The sequence below is a fragment of the Procambarus clarkii genome, chromosome 93, assembly GCF_040958095.1.
Source record: "Procambarus clarkii isolate CNS0578487 chromosome 93, FALCON_Pclarkii_2.0, whole genome shotgun sequence".
NCBI classification, from domain to species: Eukaryota; Metazoa; Arthropoda; class Malacostraca; order Decapoda; family Cambaridae; genus Procambarus; species Procambarus clarkii.
The window spans coordinates 16,917,577-16,927,127 of NC_091242.1; the positions used below are offsets into that span (position 1 = coordinate 16,917,577).

Consider the following 9,551-nt stretch of genomic DNA (forward strand, 5'->3'; position numbering starts at 1 on the left):
GCCAAATTCTGGCTCTCTGCACGTATTCGAAGTTTGAAATTACGACTTTTTATACCCAACTTATGCCAAGTACTGAACGCGGCGTTTGGTCACATTTATCCAAAACCCCCCCTGCAGTTTTCAAAATATCCCAAACATCCCAATTTTGAGGCCTGAGCTATATTTTGGAGCCAAATTCTGGCTCTCTGCGCGTATTCGAAGTTTGAAATTACGACTTTTTATACCCAACATATGCCAAGTACTGAAAGTGGCATTTGGAAACATTTGTCCAAAACCCCCCCTGCAGTTTTCAAAATATCCCAAGCATCCCAATTTCGAGGCCTGAGCCGTATTTTGGAGCCTAATTCTGGCTCTCTGCACGTATTCGCAGTTTGAAATTACGACTTATTTATACCCAACATATGCCAAGTACTGAACGCGGCGTTTGGTCATATTTGTCCAAAACCCCCCCTGCAGTTTTCAAAATATTCCAAACATCCCAATTTCGAGGCCTGAGCCATATTTTGGAGCCAAATTCTGGCCCTATGCACGTATTCGCGGTTTGAAATTACGGCATTTTATACCCAACATATGCCAAGTACTGAAAGCGGCAGTGAGTCACATTTCGCACAAGCTCCCCTGCAGTTTTCGAAATATCTCAAATATCCTAATTTTGAGGCCTGAGCTATATTTTGGAGCCAAATTCTGGCTCTCTGCACGTATTCGCAGTTTGAAAATAAGATTTTTTTATACCCAACATATGCCAAGTACTGAAAGCGGCGTTTGGTTACATTTGTCCATAACCTCCCTGCAGTTTTCAAAATATCCCAAACATCACAATATCGAGGCCTGAGCCATGTTTTGGAGCTAAATTCTGGCTCTCTGAACGTATTCGCAGTTTGATATTACGATTTTTATACCCAAAATATGCCAAGTACTGAAAGCGGCAGTGAGTCACATTTCGCACAAACTCCCCTGCAGTTTTCGAAATATCCCAAATATCCCAATTTCGAGGCCTGAGCCATATTTTGGAGCCAAATTCTGGCTCTCTGCACGTATTCGAAGTTTGAAATTACGACTTTTTATACCCAACATATGCCAAGTACTGAAAGTGGCATTTGGTCAAATTTGTCCCAAACCTCCCTGCAGTTTTCAAAATATCCCAAAAATCCCAATTTCGAGTCCTGAGCCATATTTTGGAGCCAAATTCTGGCTCTCTGCACATATTCGCAGTTTGAAATTACCACTTTTTTATACCCAACATATGCCAAGTACTGAAAGCGGCAATTGGTCACATTTGTCTCAATCCACCCGGCATTTTTCAAAATATCCCAAACATCCCAATTTCGAGGCCTGAGCCATATTTTGGAGCCAAATTCTGGCTCTCTGCACATATTCGCAGTTTGAAATTACGACTTTTTTATTCCCAACATATGCCAAGTACAGATCGCGGCGTTTGGTCACATTTGTCCAAAACCCCCCCCTGCAGTTTTCAAAATATCCCAAACATCCCAATTTTGAGGCCTGAGCCATATTTTGGAGCCAAATTCTGGCTCTCTGCACGTATTCGCAGTTTGAAATTACGACTTTTTTATACCCAACATATGCCAAGTACTGAACGCGGAGTTTGGTCACATTTGTCCCAAACCCCCCCCTGCAGTTTTCAAAATATTCCAAACATCCCAATTTTGAGGCCTGAGCCGTATTTTGGAGCCTAATTCTGGCTCTCTGCATGTATTCGAAGTTTGAAATTACGACTTTTTTTTCCAACATATGCCAAGTCCTGAAAGCGGCAGTAAGTCACATTTTGCACAAACTCCCCTGCAGTTTTCAAAATATCCCAAACATCACAATTTCGAGGCATGAGCTATATTTTGGAGCCAAATTTTGGCTCTCTACACATATTCGCAGTTTGAAATTACGAATATCCCAATTTCGATGCCTGAGCCATATTTTGGAGCCAAATTCTGGCTCCCTGCACGTATTCGCAGTTTGAAATTACGACTTTTTTATACCCAACATATGCCAAGTCCTGAAAGCGGCAGTGATTCACATTTCGCACAAACTCCCCTGCAGTTTTCGAAATATCCCAAATATTCCAATTTTCAGGCCTGAGCTATATTTCGGAGCCAAGTTCTGGCTCTCTGCACGTATTCGCAGTTTGAAATTTCGACTTTTTATACCCAATATATGCCAAGTTCTGAAAGCGGTGTTTGGTCATATTTGTCCCAAAGCCCACTGAGGTTTTCAAAATATCCCAAACATCCCAATTTCGAGGACTGAGCACTATTTTGGAGCCAAATTCTGGCTCTATGCACGTATTCGCAGTTTGAAATAACGACTTTTTATACCCAACATATGCCAAGAACTGAAAGCAGCAGTAAGTCACATTTTGCACAAACTCCCCTGCAGTTTTCAAAATATCCCAAATATCCCAATTTCGAGGCCTGAGCCATGTTTTGGAGCCAAATTCTTGCTCTCTGCACGTATTCGCAGTTTGAAATTGCGACTTTTTTATACCCAACATATGCCAAGTACGGAAAGCGGCGTTTGGTCACATTTGTCCTAAACCTCCCTGCAGTTTTCAAAATATCCCAAACATCTCAATATCGAGACCTGAGCCATATTTTGGAGCCAACGTTTGGCTCTCTGCACGAATTCACAGTTTGATATTACGACGTTTTATACCCAACATTTGCCAAGTACTGAAAGTGGCAGTGAGTCACATTATGCGCAAACTCCCCTGCAGTTTTCGAAATATCCCAAATATCCCAATTTTAAGGCCTGATACTTATTTTGGAGCCAAATTCTGGCTCTCTGCACGTATTCGCAGTTTGAAATTACGACTTTTTTATACCCAACATATACCAAGTACTGAAAGTGGCAGTGTGTCACATTTTGCGCAAACTCCCCTGCAGTTTTCGAAATATCCCAAATATCCCAATTTTAAGGCCTGATACTTATTTTGGAGCCAAATTCTGGCTCTCTGCACGTATTCGCAGTGTGAAATTACGACTTTTTATACCCAACATATGCAAAGTCCTGAAAGCGGCAGTGAATCACATTTCGCACAAACTCCCCTGCAGTTTTCGAAATATCCCAAATATCCCAATTTTAAGGCCTGATACTTATTTTGGAGCCAAATTCTGGCTCTCTGCACGTATTCGCAGTTTGAAATTACGACTTTTTTATACCCAACATATACCAAGTACTGAAAGCGGCGTTTGGTCAAATTTGTCCCAAACCCCACCCCCCCCTGCAGGTTTCAAAATATCCCAAATATCCAAATTTCGACGCCTGAGCCATACTTTGGAGCCAAATTCTGGCTCTCTGCACTTATTCGCAGTTTGAAATTACGACTTTTTATACACAACATATGCCAAGTCCTGAAAGCGGCAGTGTGTCACATTTTGCACAAACTCCCCTGCAGTTTTCAAAATATCCCAAACATCTCAATTTCGAGGCCTGAGCCATATTTTGGAGCCAAATTCTGGTTCTCTGCACGTATTCGCAGTTTGAAATTCCTCTTGGAGTTGGAGTTGGAGGGTTTTTGGATTTGGAATGAGGGAAGAGGCGGGCTGGATGAGGCAGTTTATGTCTTTGGAAATATTTGTAATCATTTTATTTAGAGATGAGTGTGAGCAGAAATGACACACTATAGTAGTAATTTATAGTGAAGATAATATTGTATTTCCAAATGAGAAAAAATTATGCGAGGCGAAAACTGGCATAATACATGCCAGATAAAAGTAGGTTGGCAACAACTCCTCAATAAAAGATTTGGTTGTGGAGGAGATTCCCGCCCGAAGGTCGGCCATCTTGGCGCACAGATTGAACGCCCCTGGCTGGACTTTCTTTCCACACCTCGCCTGGGGCTTGTCATGTTCACAGAAAATGGTACCATCCGTTTTCTATGTGCGGCGGCTGGGACGCCAGAGAGGGGAGGTAAACAAGAGAGCGTACAGGACGCCCGCCAAGCTTGGTAGCTACTAGTCATGTAATCATATTAAGTATTAAAGTCAGTAACCAAGTCATGACTTTACATCAACCCTACAACCAAGACTTCCTCAGTAACACACAAACACCACATTGGCGACGAGGATGAACTGTGAACGCAGGTATTATTGTGACTCGTCGTCTGCACATGATCCAGTAATTGGTTCCGCAAATCCACAACCCAGTTACCAAACCAGTATTTACCCAGGTATTTCCTAAATCTAAACTTATCTTCATTTAAAGCCTTATCAATAACTCCCTTGTTATGCCCATTCATCCACTTGTACACTTCAATCATGTCACGTTAAGGTTTTTCCAACATCTCTTCATATGGAAGCTTTCTAATTTGCGGGATTAACTTTGTCATCCTAACTGACGTGTTCTAGTGAATTATGTCCATTCTTTAGTATGGCGACCAAAACTGAACGGCATAATGTAAATGGGGCCTAAAAACAATACGTTAATAAACCCAGCCGACTTATTGCTAACTCTTCTATAAATAAATCTATGGGAAAGAAAAGCTCTCAGCCTGCTAACAAGAGTGTACAAATCCACAAGGGCCGGGACGAGGATTCGAACCTGCGTCCGAGAGCATCCCAGACGCTGCCGTAATCGACTGAGCTACGACATGGTCAAAAGGAGTTGAAACCGAAGTTCTACTGAACTAACTGGATCCTGCAGCCTCTCCGAGGCACAAACCAGTGTTAGTGTAACAAGAATGTGAAGTTGACTACGTCCATCTAGTTCCACCCGCTCCTCCCCAGAACTAGTTGTTAAATAAGCACTTTACCTTGACTCCTCTGATCCAACACTTGTCCACACGGGCCACACTCCTGAAAAAATATTTTTTACATATATTTAGGGCAAGTATAAGTAAGTAATTATCAAAAGAATGCACCAAACCGGGAAGGCTATGTAGCACCAGGGTAAGTATAAAGTTTATTTCAAATACAATCGAGTAGGAAAATACAATTATGAATTTCAAGAACACTGGAACCAATCACTGGAAAAGGTGTAATTGCAATGGAGATTAATAACAGATTGTATCAACAATAGCGAGTAGGCAAGACTGATAAGACTGCAATAGCCTAACGGAGTACATTTTTGTCTCTGACTCATGAGGCTATGGTTAAGCATCAATGTTCTTTTAAAGTTACATAGAAACACATTATCTTATTAGGGTCTTCCACTAAAAACAAACCTTTTGCTAACCTTAGATAAACGTACTGTGTATTATTAATTTATTTAGCTGTTTATTGGCCTAAATTATATTAATAACATGCTTAAAACCTCTTAAGTACAGAATATGGTCTCTGAGCACCAAACCAACGTTAGAAGCCTAGTGATTACATTGTTAAAAATTACCATTTACAGGTGAAACCATTTCATATCGCAGAGTAAACAAGATGGAAACAATTATCTTCCACACTTATTTGCACAATTGCCATCCTGATATGACCATTCCATCGCCCCAGTCGTTAACACACTAAGTGCAGGCGATGAGTCACAATAACGTGGCTGAAGTAGTTTGACCAGACCACACACTAGCAGGTGAAGGGATGACGACGTTTCGGTCCGTCCTGGACCATTCACAAGTCGACTTGAGAATGGTCCAGGATCGAAATGTCGTCGTCAACACACTAAACAATCTAGGGCGACTTGTTGCTAAACATTACAAGTCACCATTACCTTAGCTACAAGACACGTTGTGCATATTATCAAACTACCTTTAATGTCATAATGCAGCAGTTTGCGCCCTTAAAATACAGATAGACAAACTCCTCAGGAACCGTAGGGGAACCTTTGACAAGCCGCCGGCTTCCTGTTGCCGTAGAGGGCACTATGGAGAAATGGTGGCCCTCTGGTAAATTTAAGTCAATATTACCTAGGAGTTATGATGTACCAGCCATTGAACATCTGGGACTCACAGTTAATATGAAAACAATCCTTAAGAATAGTTAAACGAATCATTGACTTAAACGAACAACATTGAATATTGAACTGTACGAGTCTCTGTTGTGGTCCCATCTGGCGTACTGTGTCCTAATATGGAAACTTCACTTCAAAAACACATCAATGATTTTCCGCTTTGGAGAAAGTTCAAGACAGCAACAACAATCATGCCAGAACTTGTTCAACTGTCACTACCACGAATCTTTGAAGGACTAACACTATAAATGTTTAAATTGTTATAGATTTTGATAGATTAGCCTATAAATTTTGCTAGAAATTACCTACTTAATATTATCTGTTAGATTAAGGCCCTGCCCGAAGCGCTATGCGTACTAGTGGCTTTACAAGAATGTAAACACATCATGCCATGTACTCTCAGAAACCCAATGTAACTTCTTATAGATATATAAATAAATGAATAACAGCCGAGGCCTTTGTAATACTATTTTAATGCATTGCTTTATACTTTGTAAAGTCTTTTAGAGAAGTGCTTTGTATTTATAACCTCCAACTTTGTCAGTATTACAAATTAAAAAAAAAATTATAATACTGACCAAATTGGAGGCTATTAATACAGACCACTTCTCTAAAATGTCATATTTGACACAGACAGGCTGGACAACAGCTTCAAGCTCAACAAGCCACAATGTAACACAGAAAATAGATGTGTTGTTTCCCCCATAGGGGGGATAAACCCATGAACCCGCTTAACCACTCAAGTCGTAAATGCAGAGTCATTCCTCTTGTTCACAATATACACAAGACAAATCCTCAATAAAATAAGGGTGGAGGGAGTAGGAAGGCTGACCTTTGACAAGGTGCCGCCATCCTGTCCCCGTCGAGGCCACTGTAGATGGTGGCCCTTAGGTCAATTCATCATAGGAGCCCTTCTCCTTCCATCATCCTGAATCATGCTCATCGTACTAACCTGCACCCCCTCAATCCCCCCCCCCCACCATCGTCACACAATCTGTGGCCAAAATTTCTCGTTTCATTCAGATTTTCATCAAAATATGTCGAAGATTTCTCTTTGGGTTGTTTTAAGGGGCCTGACAGCCGAGTGGACAGCGCTTCGGATTCGTAATCCTGAGGTTCCGGGTTCGATCCCCGGTGTAGACTGAAACAAATGGGCACTTTCTTTCACCCAGATGACCCTGTTTACCTATCAGTAAATAAGTACCTGGGAGTTAGACAGCTGCTATGGGCTGCTTCCTGGGGATGTGTAAGAAAAAGAAGGCCTGGTCGAGGACCGGGCCGCGGGGACGCTAAGCCCCGAAATCATCTCAAGATAACCTTAAGATTGCTGGCTAACTACTGGCATGGCTATTAAGGCCACCACAAGCGCCCTAATGACTTAACTAGCGGGAACACCTATGGCTGCCACCTGACAATCTCCTCTATATTTTGTCTAAATACATAAAATATACAAAATAATAACGAATAACAACATGAAGTACACACCTCGAACAATGCTTTCTTTATTATGATTGATTAATGATATCTGTAACACATTTATTTTTTGCACACTGGTAATCAACGTGACCCTTGCCAGGCGGCGGCTGGTCGACAACTGAGCCACACGTTAAGAAGTGGGACTCCCAGACGCGCCACTCACCCTTACTTCACTATAATATCTAAACTGTCAACCTCTAATACAGTTAAGCATCTGACCACCAGAGGCGCTAATGTTCCCCTGTTATTACGCCATCCATATAATAATTGCTCTCATTATTCATTGTTGCAACGTTTCATGCCCGAAACGCTTTGCGTAATAGTGGCTTTAGGCATTGTATGTACTAGCCCTATCTATAAATCCATCACTCTTTGTAAAATCTCTTGTATGTATGTACCTTACCTAAATAAACATTTGATTTGATTTGAAATACATTCATGTTCTGTAGTGACTGTGTCAGACCTCGAAGGAAGAATTGAAACACCCTTCTGAAGATGTATTATTAAATACGAAAATACTTAAGGAAATTCCTGTTTCAATTCTTCCTTCGTGGTCTGACACTATCGTCACATTTTCATCACGTGTTAATTTTCGTGATTTACACGCAGATTTTGTAGTGTATATACGACAACTTCAGGAAAGTAATGAGTAGCGGATTTAGTCTAAACAATAATATATGCGTTTTGTTTTTAGTGCCAAATTATCTGGCAAATATACATTTGGAGATGAAGCTCAATCCTTCCTGTAGCCCAATCTTTCCTGTAGCCCAATCCTTCTTGTAGCCCAATCCTTCCTGTAGCTCAATCCTTCCTGTAGCCCAATCTTTCCTGTAGCCCAATCTTTCCTGTAGCCCAATCCTTCTTGTTGACCAATCCTTCCTGTAGCCCAATCCTTCCTTCCAAATCCGATTTGTAATATAATATTATTGGAGGTGTTGTGGTTTCTGTTCTAGGTTCAGGAATGTACCTGGTCCAGGTGTCATCATGTCCGCGGTTGTTCAACGTCCTCCCAGCAAGCATAAGAAATATTGCCTGAACAACCGTGGACATTTTCAAGAGGAAACTAGATTTATTCCTCCAAGGAGTGCCGGACCAACCGGGCTGTGGTGGGTATGTGGGCCTACGGGCCGCTCCAAGCAACAGCCTGGTGGACCAAACTCTCACAAGTCGAGCCTGGCCTCGGGCCGGGCTTGGGGAGTAGAACTCCCAGAACCCCATCAACCAGGTACCAGGTATCAACCAGGTATCTTCTGTCGCGTTTATTTCTTTGTTGCTATATCCATTGTTCACCAACACTTCAGTTAACTTTCAAACTCCCTACTGACGTTGCTCCATTCTGAGCAGTGGGTAAGGGCTCGACGAATATAAGTGTTTAGAACACTGGCTTTGTGTCTTTGGAAGCACTCACTCCTACTGTTTAGGCATAATCCTATGTTTGTAGGCTTAGTATATACGCTACTGCTTAGAGATGCTCCTGTTAAATTGTGTGTTTATTTGTCTACTTATACTGAATCCTTTTAAAGTGTGTCCTTATCTGTCATTTGCATCAAACTTCATCCCTCCTACTGACCTGTTTGGTAGTGAGTTCTGCTAATCGTGGATTGCTGTTACGTAGCTCATTTAGCTTCATAATAGTTGGATGGCAGAAATAAAAAGGCTTCAATTAAACAGAGCAGAAATTTATGAGAATGATGTTCAAAAATACCAAATAGTTATTATTTTATCTGTAGAAAACGATGTCTTACAGACAGGGTAAAAAAAAAAAAATGAATGTAATGAAACATCATTTACTTGGCGAGAGCCAGAGGTTCCCTGGAGCTATCCAGGCTGATATGGATATATTAGATTTTGGCATCAGTCAGTGTGAATGGAGTTCTACTGAATTACAATCTCTCAGCAAATGAACTTTTTTTCACCCTCATTGTTTGCTGTGATCGCCAACATGGTATTTAGAAAAAGTTGATCTGCTGCTGACCTCTTGCTAAATCTCTCCACTAAGTGACATTAGACACTGGATGAATCATAGATCAGCAGTGTTGTTGATCTAAATACAGCAGGTGCATCTGAGTGGGTCTGGATTAGTAGGAAAGCATCACGCACTAGCCCATATCAGTCACCATTCTGCAATATAAACAAAAATCCCCCATGCTTTCCACATCACTTTTTTATAC

General features: G+C 41.3%; 1 protein-coding gene across 2 annotated transcripts in view; it reads right to left on the bottom strand.

Moving 5' to 3' along the window:
* LOC138359761 (uncharacterized) overlaps positions 1-9,014 on the bottom strand; it is a 140,973-nt gene extending 131,959 nt beyond the window's left edge. Inside the window, exons 1-2 of one of the 2 annotated variants that reach the window (XR_011226061.1) lie at positions 8,951-9,014; positions 4,766-4,808 (exon numbers count right to left, since the gene is read on the bottom strand). The gene's annotated coding sequence lies outside the window, so the exon portion shown is untranslated. Of the gene's footprint in view, positions 1-4,765; positions 4,809-7,389; positions 8,107-8,950 lie in introns of those variants that run through there. The other variant, XR_011226060.1, reaches the window with a different exon arrangement.
* Between the last annotated feature and the right edge of the window lie 537 nt (positions 9,015-9,551).